This window comes from Monodelphis domestica, chromosome 1, assembly GCF_027887165.1.
Source record: "Monodelphis domestica isolate mMonDom1 chromosome 1, mMonDom1.pri, whole genome shotgun sequence".
NCBI classification, from domain to species: Eukaryota; Metazoa; Chordata; class Mammalia; order Didelphimorphia; family Didelphidae; genus Monodelphis; species Monodelphis domestica.
Window position 1 is genome coordinate 728,814,202 of NC_077227.1, and position 21,873 is coordinate 728,836,074.

Below are 21,873 nucleotides of genomic sequence, written 5' to 3' on the forward strand. Positions count from 1 at the left end.
ATTAAACAGAGGGCATTGGAGAGAGTGCTTTATTTTTAATTACTAGTCCAAGATGGCAACAGAAATGAGATATGTTTGTTCATTATGTTACAAAAAGGTACTGTCAACTAATTTCTCCATATTTGGAGATATGAGAACAATCCCACACTCACTTGTCAAATTTATGTGGAAAACATTCTTTTCAGTAGATAAAATTCCTTTCTAGGATACCTCCTGTCCAAGATAAAGCTTTCGCAAGTAACCTTCTTAAAATATATTAAGGTAGGAATTAATACTTCTAGACCTAAAACTTACATACTTATGTATGTTGATGATGTATGATGATGACCTGACAAATGACAATTATGTTGCAATTTCACATAGTAGGAGATCTGAGGTCAGAATGAAAATTTCCATAGAATCACCTAATGGCATTTCCACTGTGCAAGAACAACTCAACAAGGAACTCATAGGTTTTACAACATACTAATGCTGTTTGGAAGAGGGGCATAGCTACTTATCAATTTCTAATTTTTGTTCTCTTTGTTTGGATGGGAGAAAAAGGTTTTCAATAAATACTTCCAATCAGGCCTCAGACATTCTGTAGCTGTGTGACACTGGGCAAGTTACTTAAACCCCACTTGCCTTGGAACCAATACACAGAGCATTGTTGCTAAGATGGAAGGTTAGGGTTTTATTAAAAGAAATAAACATCAAATGATTGATCAACTTGAGCCAGAGAAAATCTTAAAGTTTAAAGATACTATGGAAAGTCTAGCAATAATGATAGTTATACTGGGCCTTTAATAACTTCAAGTTTAAGAATGCAGGACTATAGTTCAATTGAAAACAATAATATTTTAAACTCCTTTTTATTTCTATTTATTAGTTCTTTCTGTGGAGGTGGACAAGAATGTTATTCTTCCAATTATACTTCTGTTGAACCAAGTTCTCCTTGTTCTGCTCATTTCACTCTTCCTAATTTCATGTAGATCTTTCCTTGTTTTGTTTTTGTTTTTGTTTTGTTTTAATTAACCTGCCTGTAATTTCATATGACATAGCAGCTTGTAGAGGGAATTTCATCCCCTTCTCCTCCTGGACTACCTACCCAGTCCGTTCCAGTTTTACATGCCAGTCCTGAATCAGTGAAAGTAATTAAAAGGGTTTGGGTGGAGCCAAGAAGGGTGTATTGGGCACTCACAACTTTCTTGAGATGATAGGGGGAGAATCCTACAGGATGAGCAACATGTGTTCAGACAGAGTAAGGAAGATACTTTAAATCGATGTTCATCTACCTTTCCTATTTTAAGTGATTATTAATAAACTTTTTGTAAAATAAGAACTTGTAGATATTAATTTAAATATGATAGCAGTATTCCATAAAACCCTATAGTAGAACTTGTTTAGCCATTTCCTATTTGATGAGCAACCCCACATATCTGTTCTTTGAGACCACAAAGAAAGTTATTATAAATATTTCATATCTTTTGGGCTCTTTCCTTTTTCCCCTGATCACTTTAGGAAACAGACCCAACAGTGGTATTGTTGAATCAAAGTGTACCCACTGTTGTATAACTATTTGGATATAATTACAGATTGTTCTCCAAAATGATTAGATTAGTTCACAGTTCCATCTACACTGTACTGGTGTCATTTTGCCGTTTTAACATTTTAGCCAATCTGATAAGTGTGAGATAATATCTTAGAATTGCATCAATTTGTAATTCTTTAATCAATAATGATTAAATTAAAAGGAAGTTTTTAGACAAATAAAGTTCCAAAAATTAAAATTAATGTAGCCAAAATTAAAAGGAAAATAGAAAATCAAGGAAAAACTTTTATAGACAGAGAACAATGATCTCATACCATTAATTAATTCAGGTATAGTGATAAACAGATCAGTAGCCCAAATTGAACTGGGTAAGAATTAACAAAAGAATGATGTAGAGAAACTTGGTTTTTTTTGAGGATATAACTCAAATTCTACCTTCGACAGAAGGCCGTTTACATAATTCTCAGATGACAGATCTTTCATAAGATTATCTTCCATCCAGTCTATATAAACCTTTTATTTATCTGTTTATATTCATATTAGAATGTGAGGATCTTTTTTTTTTGACTTTTTAAATATTATTTTATTTGGTTATTTACAAACATTATTCATTGGAAACAATGATCATTATTTTTTCCTCCCCCTGTCCCCTCCCACCACATCTCCCATAGCCGGCAACAATTCCCCTGGGTTTCACATGTGTTCTTGGTTCAAACCCATTTCCATGTTGCTGGTATTTACACTAGAGTGTTCATTTAGAGTCTCTCCTCAGTCATTTCCCGTCAAACCCTGTAGTCAAGCAGTTGCTATTCATTGGTGTTTTTACTCCCACAGTTTATCCTCTGCTTGTGGATAGTGTTTTTTAAATCCCTGCAGAATGTTCAGGAAAATTACACTGCCACTAATGGAGAATTCCATTACGTTCGATTATACCACAGTGTATTAGTCACTGTGTAAAATGTTCTCCTGGTTCTGCTCCTCTCGCTCTGCATCACTTCCTGGAGGTTGTTCCAGTTTCCATGGAACTCCTCCACTTTATTATTCCTTTTAGCACAATAGTATTCCATCACCAACATATACCACAATTTGCTCAGCCATTCCCCAATTAATGGGCATCCCCTCATTTTCCAGTTTTTGACCACCACAAAGAGTACAGCTATGAATATTCTTGTACAAGTCTTTTTCCTTATTATCTCTTTGGGGTACAAACCCAGCAGTGCTATGGCTGGATCAAAGGGAAGACAGTCTTTTATCGCCCTTTGGGCATAGTTCCAAATTGCCCTCCAGAATGGCTGGATCAATTCACAACTCCACCAGCAATGAATTAATGTCCCTACTTTGCTGCATCCCATCCACCATTCATTATTTTCCATAGCTGTCATGGTAGCCAATCTGCAAGGTTTGAGGTGATACGTCAGAGTTGTTTTGATTTGCATCTCTCTGATTATAAGAGATGTAGAGCACTTTTTCATGTGCTTATTAATAGTTTTGATTTCTTTGGCTGAGAACTGCCTGTTCATGTCCCTTGCCCATTTATCAATTGGAAAATGGCTTGATTTTTTGTACAATTGATTTAGTTCTTTGTGAATTTGAGTAATTAAACCTTTGTCAGAGGTTTTTATGAAGATTGCTTCCCAATTTGTTGCTTTCCTTCTGATTTTAATTACATTGGTTTTGTTTGTACAAAAGCTTTTTAATTTGATGTAGTCAAAATTATTTATTTTACATTTTGTGACTCTTTCTATGTCTTCCTTGGTTTTAAAGTCTTTCCCTTCCCAAAGGTCTGACATGTATACTATTCTGTGTTCACCTAATTTACTTAGAGTTTCCTTCTTTATGTTCATGAAAGTCACCCATTTTGAATTTATCTTGGTGTAGGGTGTGAGGTGTTGATCTAATCCTAATCTCTCCCACACTGTCTTCCCGTTTTCCCAGCAGTTTTTATCGAATGGTGGATTTTTGACCCAAAAGCTGGGATCTTTGGGTTTATCATATATTGTCTTGCTGAGGTCACTTGCCCCAGTCGATTCCACTGATCCTCCTTTCTGTCTCTTAGCCAGTACCAAATTGTTTTGATGACTGCTGCTTTGTAATATAGTTTGAGATCTGGGACTGCAAGGCCCCCTCCCTTTGTATTTTTTTTTCATTATTTCCCTGGATATCTTTGGTCCTTTGTTATTCCAAATGAACTTTGTTATGGTTTTTTCTAAATAAGTAAAGAAATTTTTTGGAAGTTCTATGGGTATGGCACTAAATATATAGATAAGTTTGGGTAGGATGGTTATTTTTACTATATTGGCTCATCCTACCCATGAGCAGTTAATGTTTTTCCAATTGCTCAAGTCTAGTTTGAGTTGTGTGGAGAGTGTTTTGTAGTTGTGTTCATATAGTTCCTGTGTTTGTCTCAGGAGATAGATTCCTAGGTATTTTATTTTGTCTAAGGTGATTTTGAATGGGATTTCTCTTTCTAATACTTGCTGCTGAGCTGTGTTGGAAATATATAGAAATACTGATAACTTATGTGGGTTTATTTTGTATCCTGCAACTTTGCTAAAGTTGTTGATTATTTCTATTAGCTTTTGGTTGAATCTCAAGGATTATTAAAGTAGACCATCATGTCATCTGCAAAGAGCGATAGCTTAGTGTTCTCCTTGCCTATTTTGATGCCTTCAATTTCTTTTTCTTCTCTAATTGCTACTGCTAGTGTTTCTAGTACAATGTCAAATAGTAGAGGTGATAATGGGCATTCTTGTTTCACTCCTGATCTTATTGGGAATGCATTTAGTTTATCCCCATTGCAGATGATATTGGCTGATGGTTTTAGATATATACTGTTTATTATTTTTAGGAAGGACCCTCCTATTCCTATTCCTTCTAGTGTTTTCAATATGAATGGATGTTGTATTTTATCAAAGGCTTTTTCTGCGTCTATAGGAATAATCATGTGATTTTTGTTGATTTGCTTGTTGATATGGTCAATTATGTGGATGATTTTCCTAATATTGAACCAGCCCTTCATCCGTGGTATAAATCTTATTTGATCATGGTAGATGACCCTTCTAATCACTTGCTGGAGTCTTTTTGCTAGTACCCTATTTAAGATTTTTGTATCAATACTCATTAGGGAGATTGGTCTATAATTTTCTTTCTCTGTTTTTGATCTGCCTGGTTTTGGAATCAGTACCATATTTGTGTCATAAAAGGAGTTTGGTAGAATTCTGTCTTTGCTTATTATGTCAAATAGTTTGTATAGTATTGGGATTAACTGTTCTCTGAATGTTTGATAGAATTCACTTGTGAATCTTTCGGGCCCTGGGGATTTTTTCTTAGGAAGTTCTTTGATGGCTTGTTGGATTTCAATTTCTGATATGGGATTATTTAAGAATTCTATTTTTTCTTCTGTTAGTCTAGGCAGTTTGTATTTTTGTATATATTCATCCATATCACCTAAATTGGTGTATTTATTGCCATATAATTGGGCAAAGTAATTTTTAATGATTGCCTTGATTTCCTCTTCATTGGAGGTGATGTCCCATTTTTCATCTTTGATGCTGTTAATTTTCTTTTCTTCTTTCCTTTTTTAAATTAGATTGACCAGTACTTTGTCTACTTTGTTTGTTTTTTCAAAGTACCAGCTTCTAGTCTTATTTATTAAATAAATAGTTCTATCACTTTCTATTTTATTAATGTCTCCCTTAATTTTTAGGATTTCTAGTTTAATTTTCTGCTGGGGGGGTTTAATTTGATTGCCTTTGAGTTTTTTATTTGCATTTCCAATTGATTGATTTCTGCCCTCCCTATTTTGTTAATATATGCATTCGAGGATATGAATTTACCTCTGATTACTGATTTGGCTGCATCCCAAAAAGTTTGAAAGGATGTCTCACCTTTGTCGTTTTCCTTGATGAAATTATTAATTGTTTCTGTGATTTCTTCTCTAACTAAATGATTTTGGAGTATCATATTGTTTAATTTCCAATTAATTTTTTATTTGGTTTTCCATGTACCATTGCTGATCATTATTTTTATTGCCTTGTGATCTGAAAAGGCTGCATTTATTATTTCTGCTTTTCTGCATTTGTGTGCTATGTTTCTGTGACCTAATATATGGTCAATCTTTGTGAATGTGCCATGTGGTGCTGAGAAGAAGGTGTATTCTTTTTTGTCCCTATTTATTTTTCTCCATATGTCTATTAACTCTAATTTTTCTAAGATTTCATTCGCTTCTTTTACATCTTTCTTATTTATTTTTTTATTTGATTTATCTAAATTTGATAATTGTTGGTTCAAATCTCCCACTAATATTGTTTTACTGTTTATTTCTTCCTTCAATTCTCCTAGTTTCTCCATTAGAAATTTGGGTGGTATATTATTTGGTGCATACATGTTGATTAGTGATATTTTCTCATTATCTAATGACCTTTTTAACAAAAAATGATTACCTTCCCTCTCTTTTTTAATCAGGTCTATTTTTGCTTTGGTTTTATCAGATATCATGATAGAAACTCCTGCCTTCTTTCTATCAGTTGAGGCCCAGAAGGTCTTACTCCATCCTATTGTCCAAAGGTAGAATGGTATGGGCTAAGCAATGGGGGTTAAGGGATCTGCTCAGGGACCCACAGCTGGGGAATATCTGAGATTTTTTTTTTTGCAGTTTCAGGTTTTTTTTTTTATATATATTTTATTTGATCATTTCCAAGCATTATTCATTAAAGACATAGATCATTTTCTTTTCCTTCCCCCCACCCCCCATAGCCGACGCGTAAGTCCACTGGGCATTACATGTTTTCTTGATTTGAACCCATTGCTTTTTTGATAATATTTGCATTAGAGTGTTCATTTAGAGTCTCTCCTCTGTCATGTCCCCTCAACCTCTGTATTCATGCAGTTGCTTTTCCTCGGTGTTTCCACTCCCATAGTTTATCCTTTGCTTATGAATAGTGTTTTTTTCTCCTAGATCCCTGCAAATTGTTCAGGGACATTACACCGCCATTAATGGAGAAGTCCATTACGTTCGATTATACCACAGTGTATTAGTCTCTGTGTACAATGTTCTCCTGGTTCTGCTCCTCTCGCTCTGCATCACTTCCTGGAGGTTGTTCCAGTCTCCATGGAATTCCTCCACTTTATTATTCCTTTTAGCACAATAGTATTCCATCACCAACATATACCACAATTTGCTCAGCCATTCCCCAATTGATGGGCATCCCCTCATTTTCCAGTTTTTGGCCACCACAAAGAGCGCAGCTATGAATATATGAGGCCAGATTTTAACCCAGGACCGCATGTCTTTAGGCCTGGCTATCAGTTGGCTGAGCCACCCATTTGCCTCCCCAAATTGAATCTTTGGGCTGAATCTTTTTTCTGGCACACAGGTAAAATGAATGAAATTACCAGAACAGTCAAAAAGTATCCTTTTAAGCAGCCCATTGCTTAAAAGTCTGTTTGAAAAGTCTGTTTCTTCTCTCTCCCCTGCTATGAACTCCCTGTGGTCCATACCCCAATCCACGTGGAGGCTTAGCCTAAGGGAAAATTACCGATTCTCCTTTCCCTCTAGTCTCTCCCCTCCGCCCACATGGCCAATACTGTTATCAGCTGGTTGCAATGAGTCCTAATCGATCTGCTCCAAGGATCTGGGAGATGAGCCGGCTGGGGTCAAGCTCATGGGTCTGGGGCTGGGGTGATGAGCCGTCTGGGTTGGAGGCAAGATGGGTGAGAGACAGACAGCCGGGGTGGGTAGGGCCAGGAGCCGGAGTGCAGACAAGCAGGGCCTGGAGCTCGGGCACCAGGTGAAAGGCCAGGAGCAGAACCAGGAGCCAGAGAGGGTCACAGGCAGCAGATGATCAAGATGGTTTTCTAAAGAGCATCTTGAAGAAACGTGGCATTAAAAAATCATTATCTAGGCTAAAAAATTTGAGAAGTTCTCATCCAATCTAGTGGTCGCCAAAAACTGTAAAGATTAAAATTTAGAAGAGACTGAGGCAGATAGAAATTAGTTTCTCTCTGCAAGGAGTATAATATTTTTAGAGGTTTATTAAGGATTAAGGATTAAAGAAAATACAAGATTAGGAAATTGTGCCTAGGCCAAAGGCCTAGACAAGACCTCACCTACATTATGGAAAGAGCCATGTCTGCTCTAAAAAGGAAGTCCAAAAAGAAAGACAGAGGTACAAAAACCTTTGCTACCAGTTTAAATCCTTTCTCGATCTCGCCCATCTCAGAATTCTATGAGATTTCAAAGCATTCTGGGGAATTGGAGAAAGGGCTTGTGGGGATTGAAATCCAGAGTTCAAATTTCAATTTTACACTACCCGCCTCATGTGTGTTTCTTGAAGACAATATATGGTAGGGTTTTGGTTTCTAACCCATTCTGCAATTCGTCTATATTTTATGGGTGAGTTCATCCCATTCACATTCAAAGTTATGATTGTGACTTGTGAATTCTCTGGCATTTTGATATCCTTCCCTAATTCTAACCTTTCTTCTTTAGCTGTAAACTTTTAATCCAGTTATTTACTTTAAATCAGTCCCCCTTGTCCCCTCCCTTGATATGTTTCCCTTTCTAGCCCCTCCCTTTTTGTTCCCACCCCCTTTCCCCTCTCCTTCCCTCCTGTTTTGTTTTCCCTCCCCTCCTTCCCCACTTTGTTTTCCCTTCTCCCTACCCTTGTTGGGTAAGATAGAATTCAAGATCCGAATGGATCTGGTTGTTTTTCCCTCTCAGAGTTGATTTCCCTGAGAGTAAGGTTTAAGTTAAAACTCTCTTCTTCTCCTTCTTATAGGAGTTTTCTTCCCCTCCCCTTCCCATGTGAATCTTTGTGTGAGAAAGATTATTCTATTTGATTTTTCTTTTCCCCCTATTTACACATTACATTTTCCATATATTAATATATATAGATTGATATAAATGTAGTCCTTATAGAAGAGAGTTTGAATAAATGAAAGAATAACAATTTTCTCATTTTCCCTTTCCATCATATTTACCTTTTCATGTATTCCATGCTCTTTGTTTTTCGATATCAAAGTTTCCACAGAGCTCTGGTCTTTTCTTTGCAAAAAGTTGGAAATCTTCTATTTTGTTGAATGCCCATACTTTCCCATGGAAGTATATAATCAGTTTTGCTGGATAGCTGATTCTTGGTTGAAGGCCAAGCTCTCTTGCCTTTCTGAAAATCATGTTCCATGCCTTACGGTCATTCACAGTGGAATTTTCAAGGTCTTGTGTGACCCTGATTGGCATTCCTTTATATATAAATTGTCTTTTTCTGGCTTCTTTGTATTGGTTAAAATTTAGGGGAGACTGAGACAGGTAGAAATTAGTTTCTCTCAGCAAGAAGTATTATATTTTTTAGAGGTTTATTAAGGATAAAGGATTAAAGAAAATACAGGATAAGGAAAATGTGCCTAGGCCAGAAGCCTAGACAAGACCTCACCTACATTATGGAAAGAGCCACGTCTGCTCCAAAACGGAAGTCCAAAAAAAAAAGAAAGAGAGCCCAAAAGCCTTTGTAATCAGCTTAAATACCTTCTCCATCTTGGCCCACCTCAGAATTCCTGTGAGATTACAAAGCATTTTGGGGAAGTGGAGCAAGGGCTTGTGGGGATTGAAGTCCAGAGTTCAAATCTCAATTTTACATTCTGTAGGATTTTTTTCTTTTGCTTGAAAGCTTTAGAATTTGGCAATTACATTCCTGGGAGTTATCTTTTGGGGATTTAGTGTAGAGGGTGTTTGTTCTGTGAGCTCTTTCAGTGGCTGTAATGCCCCCTTGTTCTAGAAAATTTGGGTAATTTTCTTTGATTATATCTTGTATTATGATGTCGAGTTTGCTGTTTATTTCTGGATTTTCTGGTAGTCCAATTATTCTTAAATTATCTCTTCTTCCTCTATTTTCCAAGTCTGTCACCTTGTCAGTGATATATTTTATGTTCTCTTCTAATTTCTTGATCTTTTGGCTTTGCTTTATTGATTCTTGCTTTTTTACCTGCTCATTGTCTTCCAGTTGCCTAATCCTGACCTTTAAAGCCTAGTTTTCATTTTCAGTTTGGTCAAACCCGTTTTTTAGTTGCATGAAATTCTTTTGCATTAATTCTCACTTTTCTTGCCAAAAGGCTTACATCTTTTTGATCATTTTTTATTCAAATTCTTTAAAAGTTTGTGGAGAGTTTCCATTTCCTTTGGAAGGTTTCTGTGTATTTGCTTGTGTTTCCTCTTCTATCTCCTCTGTATTTTTGTATTTTTGCTCCATAAAATGTGTCCAAAATTGCCCCCTTCTTCTTTTTCTTGTTGTTTTGAGACTCTTTTGCTTCTGTGCTGTTTGCCATCTCTATCTGAGTAAGGGGGGCTGGCTCTTCTGTTGTCTGTGTGGTGTTTAGTGACTTTAGCCCCAGGCAAATTGTCTGTCTTCCCCAAGAAGCCTGGAATTGCTGGTGTTTTGGTGTTTCAGTGTTACTACCCTCCTCAGTTTCCTCCCGATGCTTCTCTGTTGCCTTACTTCTATGTTTTGCGCCTGGCTTGACACTCTCAGATGTATTTCAATGCCTTTGCAGAGGAGACTGTACTCTGAGGGGGCGGGGCCATAGCTTCTAGGAGCTCCAAGGGCTGTTGATAGGATTAACCTCAGACTGAGTATGCCCTGAGGCAGGGACCTTCTGTGAGACTCAGATGGAAGGATCTGGTCAGGGGGCTACAGGCTCCCCCCATCTCCCTCTGTTTCTCTGCTGTCTGGGTGCCCCTGTGACTGGGTCAGGTTGTTTTCAGGGTGTGGCCTTCAGAATAGCTGGCTCCTGAGGCCCTTTTGCCTGTCCTGAGGTTCCTGCTGCTGCCTCAGATTCAGCACTCTGGGTTGGGGGGGATGGGTCCTGGGACCTTCCTTTTTCCTACCCCTTAGATCCTAGTGATCTTGGGTTCTGACTTTTGGGGGGCCATACCTTTTGATCCAGGTCCAGGACGACTGTTCCCGGGGTCTATTCTGTTGTTTGTTTTGAATTTCAGTGCCCTAGGAGCATTCAGTTTGAGATTGCTAAGGAACGGTTTCTGGAGCTCTGAACTTTAGCTTTCTCTAAGCTGCCATCTTGACCAGAAGAAACAGAATGTGAGGTTCTTGAAGAGAGAGACTCTTTTGCCTCTCTTTGTATATTTAGGTAATAGGAAGTTAGCTGGCATGTAGTGCTTAATAGAGTTTGGTTGAGTGGTCAACATAGTTACACATTTAGGTTGATGATAACCCAAATCTTTATTGTGTAACATCTAACTTGGACATAACCATATAAATATATTGTTTAAATGACCACAATTCTGAACTATGCAACTGTTTTATAATTTTTACTTAATTTGCTTGATTAGATATATGTTATAGAAGTGCTATAGATTGAATTATCTGTTAGATAAGTATTGTATCATTTATATATATATATATATATATATATATAATTTATACCACTATTTAAGAAAATTCTGTTCTTTCTTAGGCCTATTGGTGTTATGTTGCTAGTTTATATTGTTTTACTACTTCACTTATTCTATTTCAGGTACAGTTCAGCTATATTTTCCAGAGTTTATTACCTATAATACTAGGGAAATTAACACTGTTCTTTTAAATGTTGATATATACGTTTTTGCAGCTGTATTTAGAGTTGAGGGGTGTATGGGGTGCTCAGGGAGGGGTAGTATCTCTGGTATCTCTGTTTCCAGAGTCTCCAAGTGATGGCTCTATGTGGTTGCCATAAGAATATTGTCTTCCTTGTTCCTGATTAAAGACATGTTCTGTTATAATTGCGTTCTGTTTGTGTTTTTTTTTTTTAATTTGGCAAAGGCAATTATCAATGAGTGAAGGAGAGAATCTCAGAAGTAACTAATAGCCATATAGAAATGAGGCTCTAGTGAAGATACTTCAAATGATCAACTCTCTAGTCATACGCTTTTATGCTGGTGGTAAAATCCCTTTTATCTGCTATCCACTATCTTCTCTTTCTTTGTGCATTTCTTATTTGGTAATTTAGTCAGATTTGAAGTCACTTATATTACTTCTAGCTTTCTTCCACTTTTGTCAGCTATTTTCATTTTTAAAATATAATTACTATAAATTGCATTATTTTATTCATTTGGTTATATGTTTTCATTTATTAGTGTTAAGTCTTTGTATGTGATTATTATAAATAAAATTTTATTATATTTAAAAATCTGTGCCTACTCTGTTTATGTGAAAGCTAGAAGGAAATATGCAAAATATTGTAGTTTTCCTTGTAAAATTCAAGTCACTGTAGAGTGAGATTTCCGATGGAGTGTTCAAGAAGCCAAATTCTATATAGGTTTAAATATATATATATATATATATATATATATATATATATATATATATATATACACATAAACACAAAAACATATACAAGCACAATACTTGGAAGTGGAATTTCTTTGGTCAAGTGAGACTGTTCATCATGTGGAAAAAATACCATTTCTATCCTTATTTTAAAAGTCTGAATTGGGTATGGAAGAAGAATGCATGCCTCTAACATTAAGGAGTCATTAAAAAAGTCCCTCCCCCTCAGGGAGAAAAAAATCTTAATAACATGTACACAGGTTTTATTGTTGATGGAGTACATAAATGACAACATAGTAATAATAAATGAAGACTAATCACATGAGGTTTTTCATATTTTTATTTTCTATTAGCAAAACCCAACCACCAGAACACAGTAAGGTTTCTGTAATCTCACAATGAAAAAAAAAATTAATTTATTTTATTTTGCTTGGATGATTTTGAAAATTGAGCTAAAGTTAGATCACCCTTTTTCATCAAGAAATAAAGGGAGGTAGGAGAAATTATTATTTTTTATTTTTAGAATTTTGAAACATAATTTTAAGTTTGTTTTTGATCCAGAAGTTTTAAAGATAAATTTTAGAAATAAATTCTGTTTTTAGTTTTGTTTTGCTTTGGTTTTGGTTCTCTATTATTTTATCTTTGTTTCCAGGTTTTTATTTTTACTTACCTCTCTAACAATCAGTCAATTGCATTCATATGATAGATATATCCTATTCGGTGTTTCTAATAATGTCATACATGTTGACTAAAATTACATGTCTGAACCAAGAATTGTTGTTTTAATATCATTTACTAGGTTTTTCCTTCTTATAGACTGTGTTCTTCTATCACTATTCAGTGTATAACTACTTTTTTCATTATATCCTAAGGGTACATTGCATAATGCATTGCTTTACCATGAATATATGTCATTAATGCTTAAATGTTTAATGCATGTTTAATATTTAACTCTCATGTATTGGTTACTTAAATGGTTTTATGGATTTTATAGATCAAGTTCTTTTTTAGCTGTGGAAACTACATTTGAAATGTATTTTTATAACGTGTATTAAGGTCTGCAGGAAACTACTTGTATTTAGTCTGTGCTCTGAGTAACAGAGAATATTGCAAAGGTTTGAAATGAAATTATAAAATAGTTTGGGGACTCTGGAAATGTTTATAATAGAATCAGGCCTGAAGTTCTCACTAAGAATGTGCCCTAAGAATTCCCAGATCAACTTAATCATTCAAAAAAATCCATATGAAATCCCAACAAGGAAATAGGTGAGAATTAATTTGTAAACCTTTCTACTGAAGAGTAGAGATTCTTAAAGAACTTTTCATCCCAACCCAAGAAATAGTTCATGGGCAGATCAATTAGAATTAGAAGCATCATATGTGAAGAAAGTTCACATGAACTTCTTTCTTCTAGAATTTGATGTCTAATCTGCAAGTGAATTACAATGTATATTCCCTTTGTCAAAAGCCTCATTGATTAACCTTCAATAAACTCATTTAATCCTCATCTGTGAGACATTCCCTGTAACATTACCACCAACAAAAGACAAAACAAAAGCAAAAGAAGAAAATGAATTTAAAAACAGATTTCTTTCAATTAATACATGGAAAATCTCACAATATTAATCATACTCAAGATCTGTTCCCTAACCTTATATCTCCTCTTTGAAGTACAGTGCATTCTTTGTAATTTTGAAATGTTGATTTTCAATTAGTTCTTGTTCCATCTTCTTTCCATTTTCTTTGTTGCAATTATTATGGGTGTTAGTTTTTGGTTATTAGTCAACACTGCATCAGTTCAGGTAAGTGTTTCCATTCTTCTGTGTATTCCTCATATTCACTATTACTTCCATCAAAGAAATATCCCATTATATACATGTAACACTATTTTCATAGTCATTCTGAAATGGATAAGGATCTAATGTGTTTCTATTTCATTTGAGAAAAGGTTTTCTTTATATTTGTATAAATATTTTTTAAATTACTTCCCTTCTTGCCAATAATATACAAAGCAAAGAAATGTGAGGGGTACAAACAAATAGATATTTTAGCCATTTTATTTTAATGATTGTATATTGTGTACTCTTTTAAATTAGTTCCCAGATCATCTTCAGCAATTAGTATCAGTTACCATGCCCATCTTTCCACAAACCCTCCAGTTCTCTCTCTATTTGTTGGGTATGAATTAAAATAGGGTTATTTTGCACTACATTTTTCTTTTATACTGGTGATGTACTATTCTTTCATATGTTGAACTGCTTGCAATTCTTTTGAGAACTGTTACTTCACATCCTTTAATATATTTCTATTAGATATTTATAGATCTCGGAAAAAAAGCACTCATTTGAGCAATGTGAAAGATCTATTATTTTCTCTATTCAAGCACTCATCATCTTTTCTCAGATGAAATAATTTAATTTCTGCATAAACTTTTTAATTTAAAATACCAAAAACTACATTTTTTTTCTTTTGTAACTGACCTTTTTGGTTAAGAATAGATCTCATAATTATATGTGGGAAGTACATAATCGGCTTCCTCTTCTAATTTTTTATCATCTTAAATATTATCACTTTTTAACCATACAATAGAATATGATGTAAGATATTGGTTTGGTCCTAATTTGTGCAAAACTATTTTTGCCCCCCCAAAAAATTTGTTATATACAGAATTATTTCCTAATGTAACCCTTGCCAAAGGTCATTTATAACCTAGGTGGTGTTATGGATAGAGTGCTGGGCCTCAAGCTGTGAAAGCCCATTTTCCTAAGTTCAAGTCTGACCACAAATATTTACTGTGTGGCCCTGAGAAAGACATTAACCCTATTGGCCTCAGTTTCATCATCTGTGAAATGAACTGGATAAGGAAATGGTGATATAATCTAGTATCTTTGTCAAGAAAACCTCAAATGATGTCATGATGGGTAGGTCACAATTGAAAAATGACTGAACCTCCTTGATGGAGATACATTATTTTACTATCCCATGCTTTCATGGGAAGCAAAGTTGTTGATGCTTTTAGAGGGAGATCTTGAGCTTCTGGCTTCACATTCAACAATGAAGGCAATCTGCTCCAGATTCTCTTCATGTCCCATAAGGTAGAGGAAGACTCTAGAATGAATCCTATGGAGTGTAGAATTTATCTTTGAATAATATCTGAGACTTTCATTTGGTAGAAATTAATTATTTAGCTTGTGTGGAGACAAATTAACTTTTCTCTGACCATTTTTAGATTTAATCACCAGAAGCATATATACTGCCATTTGTGCTTGATTGGGGAGGGGGGTCTGTGACCCACATGTGCTGTAGTGGGTGACAAATCAGAATTGACTGAGTGTCCCTGGATCAGTTCTAAGTAAAGCATTAGTTATAATTGGTACATGCAAAATGGAAGGAAGTTACAGGAAGTGATGAAAAGGAATGATCTTTAAAAATGCCAAGAACTGGGGGCAGCTGGGTAGCTCAGTGGATTAAGAGTCGGTCCTAGAGACGGGAGGTCCTAGGTTCAAATCTGGCCTCAGCCACTTCCTAGCTGTGTGACCCTGGGCAAGTCACTTGACCCCCATTGCCTAGCCCTTACCACTCTTCTGCCTTGGAGCCAATACACAGTATTGACTCCAAGATGGAAGGTAAGGGTTTAAAAAAATGCCAAGAACTTCCTCTGAAGAGGCTTTTTTAATCTTTCATCTTCAACTTGACTTTGGAGGAGCTCTGACTAAGGATCTTGAACTGCTTCTACTTTTTGTTAGAACTACCACATGAGGTGAGTGAAAAAGGCTGATTCTTTTCCTGGATTTACTGAAGGGACTAGCCTCAGGAGAGGCCTACCCTCTTAAGAGAGGTGTCCTGCATCCACAGGTCCTCAGATCAAGGCTGAGGCCCCTTCAGCTAAGGGCTAATTATCTCTGCCTGAATTGAGCCCAGAGCCAGAGCAAAATACTTATTGTGTAGGTTAGATATCTTACCCTATTCTCTTTATAATTTTCTTACTTTCACTCTTTCTATATTTTATGAATAAATCTCTTTGGAACTTGACTAAATTCCTGGTAACTCTACTCCTAAATAATCCAGCCCAACCTTTTATAAATAACCCCTTATATTCTTCCCCTTACACTTGCAATGAAAACACTCAATCATTTTATATGCTCTGGTATACTTTCATCTGACATTTCTTTTGATATTGATTTAGAAAAAGAGGTTTACTCACTGTTTTCTATTTGTATTTATTGTGGAAATGGCATTTGGAGGGAAGGGAATCAAACTTAAATAAATGTCTTAGAATACTGCTTATTAATTAAAGAATAGCAATCAATGGCAATATTTGAACCAAAAAACAAATATGTCTCCCACACTAAAAGTATTTGAAGGAGTGGATAGCTATTGTTGTAGTCCAGTTCATCTGTCTCTGAGGAGGTTATAGTGTCCATATAGCCCAAGATCTGGTTCTTTTATAGGCTTAGTCTTACTTGGAGAAGCTGTAGGGAGAAGACTCTAAGAGTGATCAATTCTTGACCTACCCACCATGAGGACATTCATAACCCACATTGTAAAAATCTCTCTCTCTCTCTCTCTCTCTCTCTCTCTCTCTCTCTCTCTCTCTCTCTCTCTCTCTCTATCTCTCTCTCTCTCTCTCTCCCTCTCCCTGTTTGCCTCTGTCTCTGTCTTACACACACACACACACACACACACACACACACACACACATACACACCCCAAATATAAACACACACTTAATTGCATGTTTTGGGGATTAGCAAATATTTAAATTATTGAGTAATAATTTATTTTACATTATATATTCAATTCTACAGATTCATTTCTCTATATAATTATATAATACATATATTTTTTCTCTAAACAATATTGAATTGTTTCGATGATTGATTTTCAATAATATAGCCTGTTTTGCTTTCTTTCCCTATATTATATTTCCATTGATATTTAATTTTTTATTCCAAACTATGTTATTGAGTTCTATTAATCTCCCTTGAGTGGATTTATGGATGAACCATTACAATTATAATTTTACATTGGCAATATTTTCTTCTTTTGTATTTTGGCTTGGTCCAACCATGAAAACTAAACAATTCTAAAGTATTTGACTTATTCTTTCTTTCTTTGAGAAATACTTTTTAATTGGATTCATAAAAGTATTATGTTTGCTTTGGTAGTCTACACATTTGATGATGCTAATGTTTAATTTCTTTGCTTATATACTAGGAATATATTGTCAATAAATAAAAGGTAGTTGTAGTTTCACTTTGTATTTCATTACAAATTTATTTCTGTTGTCTGGTTGTATTTTTTCATCTGATATATCATGGTCTTTAATTTTGTTGTTTTGCATTAGTCTATTTTCAATTTACTCATAGTTAGATTTTTTTAATTTTAGCTTCAGTATTTTTATTTTTTATTCATCATTTTTTAAAACTCAATACTTTATCCCAGTGTGTAGTTTGGCTTTAAAAAAGTTAATATAACATTATTCTCATAGATATTTTCTTTCCTTCATCTCCCAATCCCAAACCCAACTTCTTTGTCTTATTTTTTCATCATTTTCTTTTGGGAAGAGTTTATTTTTTAATTATTATATTATTCTCCTTCTCCCTTTCTTCCTTCTTAATTAAGTGGCTAATTGAATACCTTTTTTCATTATCTATTAAGTTTTAAATTTAATTTATTTCTCTTCTACACAACTTCTTTAATTTTTTTCTTCATTTTTTCTTTCCTTTCTGCTTATTAAATGCTTTAATTCCTAAAGGCATGGTCTATGTAATTATTTATTCTTTCTTTCTTTGTTTTTGCATGGAATGAAAGTTCTAAAATACTGTTGGATTTCCCTAATTTACTTTATTTTTATGCTTTCTTTAAATCTTGTATCTTTACTTTTTTATCTTTTCTCCCTCTTAGAAGTAAAAATTACCTAGGGAAATAAATGGGATATTATCATTTCCTTAAAATAAAAATATCCCCTGTGTCCTCAGTTTTTTAATCCAGTTCTTTATACTGCCTTCCTCATGATCATTTTCTCTTTTTAATTTCCCTTAGTTGCTGCCCTCTGATTCTTCTGGGTCCTAGTTGCCCTGAAGCTCTCTAATTTCCTTTTTCCCTGGGTACAGTTTTGTTAAAAGAGGATTAGTAGATTTATATAAGTGGTATCCTTCTGCCCCAATTCACTATAACTTTTGTTGTTGCTACTGTTCAATTTTCTATCATATTTTACTCTTTGTGATACAATAAATTACACTGTCAATGGAATTATCTTGGCAAAGATATTGGAATCTTTGTCATTTTCTTTTCCAATAGTTTAAATAGAGGTTAAGTGGCTTGCCCAGGGTCACATAGCTAGTAAGAGTTTGAGGCTAAATTTGAACTCTGTTCCTTTTTAAGGTACGCCCATCCTTCTATTCACTGAGCCACCTAGCTACTTCTTTATATTTATATCCTTGTGTAATTAAAAGGCATCTTTTAATTGTTCTTTTGATTATTTGGTGGAAAATAATACTATTAACAGAATGATTTATTCTTTTGTTAGCTTTACTTGGTAGTTATATTTATTTGCATTTCACACCTTTCTGCTTTTGAAGTATTTGGAAGCTAAATATTCTGATCACTATCCACCTCCCTTGGAATATCTCAAATGCTTTTATTTCATTTATTTATTTTGGAAAAGAACTCAACATTTATCTATCTTTATAACTGGTTACATTTAAACTAAATTCTTAACTGGGAATGTTAAACTTTGACTAAGAACCTGAAATATAGTCCTTCCTCATGTAAACCTTGAAATTTCTTAGACTTGTGAATGTTGGAAATTTCACCATTGGAAAGTTTCATACTTGGAAAAAATTTCCTACTGATAGTAAGAACTCTATTGGAATGTGAAACCCCTTGGCATGGGAGGATCCTTCTCCTCCCTACTTGGGACTACTTTAGGACAGAAACCTTTTGCTAAACAATGGAAAGGGCTTTGACCAATGCTTAAGCATAGAACAGGAAGTTCTTTGAGTCATGATTGATTTTAGAATTGATACAATAGAGATACTTGGAATGACAGAACCAGGTCTTGGAAAATACAATCTCCACCCTACTTAGAGTAACAGGATTTATGAAGGGCTGCAGCAAAGGATCAAGATTTAATTATTTGAGAATATGACCTTCAACAGACATGTGCAAAGGGGCAGACCTCTGGGTGGTCCTGGGTTTAGCTAGAGCCACCATTGGCACAGAGAAGACATGGACAGTGATTGGAAGATGTGAGAACTGAGGGGAGGAAACTTAGATGGGTTCCTTAAAGATAGTGGGGTTTGAGGACTAGGGGAGGTTTGAGAGGTTTTGCTCTGAGAGGTTGTGCTCTGAGAAGTTTTGCTCTGAAGGAGGCTGGAGGTGGAGGCCCCTGAGACTGTTTCTCCATTTTGGTCATGTGAGTGATAGGGACTGATCTCTTTTCTTTGCCTCAGTGATCTAAGGGCTTGGGCCTTTTGGCCCAGCCTAAACAGAGGGGGTATTTAAGCCCTATTCCCTTTTCCTCCCTTTCTCTCTCTCTCTCTCTCTCTCTCTCTCTCTCTCTCTCTCTCTCTCTCATACCTTTCTTCCTCCTGTTTGTAATTAAAAACTCCATAAAAGGTTGACTGCTGACTTGAGTTTTCATTTATGAATTACATAGCTGAATTCCTTGGCGACCTTAAATTAATATATATCAGTCTTTTAAAGTGATTTCCTTGTCACACTCACCAGTCCTCCTCCTCCAAAAGTCATAGGCAATTTACGTTTCAAAGTCCAGAAAACCATTTCAAGCCCAGTTTAAGTTCTGGCTCCTTCACCAATATTCCTTGATTACTTTGTCCTCCATTCATCTTTTTGAATTCTGAGGCAATTAAATTTGTGCCTATAGAACTGTGTACTTAACTGTATAACAAATTTCATGAGGACAAAGATGTCAGGTTTTTATATCTGTATACCCGGAGATTCCTGAACACAAGAAGGCACTCACTGATTGAACACCACTAGATGGAAGCATTCCCCACTTCCTTCTTTTCCCTCCCTGATGCTGTCCTTTTTGGCCACTCATGCCCGCCAACCCCCCTTTTCGCTTGCTTCCTGGGCCTGGGGATCCCTTTTCCTTTCCTCCCTGGGCTGAGAGGCCTCCCTTTTCACTGGCCCCCATGGCCCTTTCTGTTGCTCCCCTTGTTCATCTTCCTCTTCTTGGCAGCCTCTTCTTTGTCCTCCCTCATCTGCTTTTTGGTCTCCTATAGTCACATACATTTGGGGGCTTTTGGCTTTTCATGACCCTTATCAGCTCCAGCTGATCAAGTTGGGCTGGAACTGGTGTTCTTGCCAGGGCCCCGGGGCGGCTTCTGCTTGGGCAGCCTCTCCTTGAAGCACTCACTGAGGTGGTGAAGACCTTGGCCACCTGCATGGCTCTGCCCAGTTCTTCTCTGCTCTGCTGGTCGGTAGGGTGCATGCCTCCCTGGCTGGGGAGATGTACTTTGTGTGCCTGGGCGATATTGCGGGTCAGCTGGTTCTTGGCCTGAAGCCTCTTGGCAAATGATGGGTGCTGCTGGGTACCTCGATCAGCCAATCCTTAATGCCATCACGGGCCCTTGGTAGCCCCAGTGTTGTAGCCACTGCTTGCTTGCCTCATCCCACGCCAGGTTGTCTTCTTTTGGGGCAGGATGCCCTTCAACTGCCAGCGGGTGAGTGGCTTCACCTTGGGCAGTGGCTTCCTGAGGGGCAGGCACAGTCTAGGCTCAGGCAGCTTGACCATGGTGGCCTCCTCTACAAGCTCCATACGCAGCTGCCACAGCTGGTTGATGAGTAGCTGAGTGTGGTCTCAGCCAGTCCCAGAAGCCACTCTTCCAGCTCAGAGCTTCCTGCTGCCACAGGCCTGTTGGGGGATTCAGGTCAGTGGGCAGAAGTTGCCTAGGTCGAATTCGAGCTCTAGTTCCAGGTGAACCCTGATGAGCCGCAGCTTCTTGGCCTCTGCTCTCTCTGCCCTGGCCAGCACCTCTTCCTTACTGCTAGCAGCCATTGCTCACCTCCAGGCTGTATTGGTGAGGAAGCCAAATGCTTTTCTTATTAAAAGCATATTTTTTTTCATTGAAAATTAGATCTACATTTCCAGGGTACATAACTACGGACTTATTCTGAAGCTTTTTAGCATCTTCTGGGTGGTGAATCATTTTAAAATTACTTTTAGGAATCCTTTCTTTGAGAATAACTTTTGATTTTTAGAGAAACCACGATTTCTTTTAGCAACATTGTCTTTGCTTCTCTTCTCCAATTTGTCCTGGACTTCAGACTATTTCTATTCTAAATTTGTTCTTTTTCTATTGCTTCTTTCAAAAAAATTCGCCTCTCTATTTCCAATTCCTGCTTCGAATAGCCTTCTATCAATTTCTGCTGATTAGGGCATAAATTCTTTCCTGTGTTGTATTCTAACTTCTCTTAGAGTTTACATTGGACTTTACTATCATTCTTGACCAACACTATAAGGGGTTCTTCATATTCTAGAGAGTTCTTTGTTTCATTATATAAGTACTAGTTATCATTAGTACCAAATATTAGTTCAAATTCCTTTGATTAATAATATTTATTTTAAGAAGTTTTTAAGGATTTGGGAGTTTTCATTGTTTATTCTATTTTTTCCCTTCTTCCTGGTGATTTATTTGTTTAGACTTTCAGTATTTGATTGAATATTAATCATCTGCAAATATTTGCTGGTTTCAATCTTCATGTTCAGTATTTTCCTTTCTCACTTTCTGACACTTCCTCACTTGATGGTGGTCATGTCTCCACAGTTAAAATCCAAAGCTATTTCAGTTTCTTACCATGTTGAGGAATTTGGTCCTCCCCTAGGTAGCTTCTGGGAGAACAGGTCTGGGACCCAGCTTGATTTTAATGACCTTTCCTTCCAGTCTGATTCAATACTACACACTGTCCATTGTAATAAAAGCGGATGATCTGTGTGGAAACTAGGTCTGGTTATGGTAACTGGATACTCTGACTGACTAGAGGGATGCTACTAGG

The 21,873-nt window shown here is 36.2% G+C and overlaps 1 pseudogene; it reads right to left on the reverse strand.

The window, feature by feature from the left end:
* Positions 1–20,153: 20,153 nt before the first annotated feature.
* On the reverse strand, positions 20,154–20,875 carry LOC130457476 (ribosome biogenesis regulatory protein homolog; annotated as a pseudogene).
* Between the last annotated feature and the right edge of the window lie 998 nt (positions 20,876–21,873).